This window comes from Penaeus monodon, chromosome 23 (genome assembly GCF_015228065.2).
Source record: "Penaeus monodon isolate SGIC_2016 chromosome 23, NSTDA_Pmon_1, whole genome shotgun sequence".
NCBI classification, from domain to species: Eukaryota; Metazoa; Arthropoda; class Malacostraca; order Decapoda; family Penaeidae; genus Penaeus; species Penaeus monodon.
Window position 1 is genome coordinate 8,337,399 of NC_051408.1, and position 328 is coordinate 8,337,726.

Genomic DNA, 328 nt, shown 5'->3' on the forward strand with positions numbered 1-328 from the left:
CTGACCTTCTTCTCACATCGCGTTTGTATCTCCAGACTTAAAAGACACCCTGTCACACCACTCTGCTTTTTTGTGATTTGTGTCCAACGTCGGAAATGAATAACCTCCCGTGTATAATGAGAGCGAGAGTGAATGGCGCAAGGCTAATATCAAAATCATGAGAGGGAATGGATGAAAGGCATCTGCTGTTGGCCAAACGATATCTTAAGAGACAAGGCAGGGAGCCGAGTGAGGATAAATGTCAATAATTTGTTAACAGGAATAAAATTTGAAGATTTATGAACAAATTTTAATGAATGGCTGAGCTAGGATTACACTGTGTGTGTTT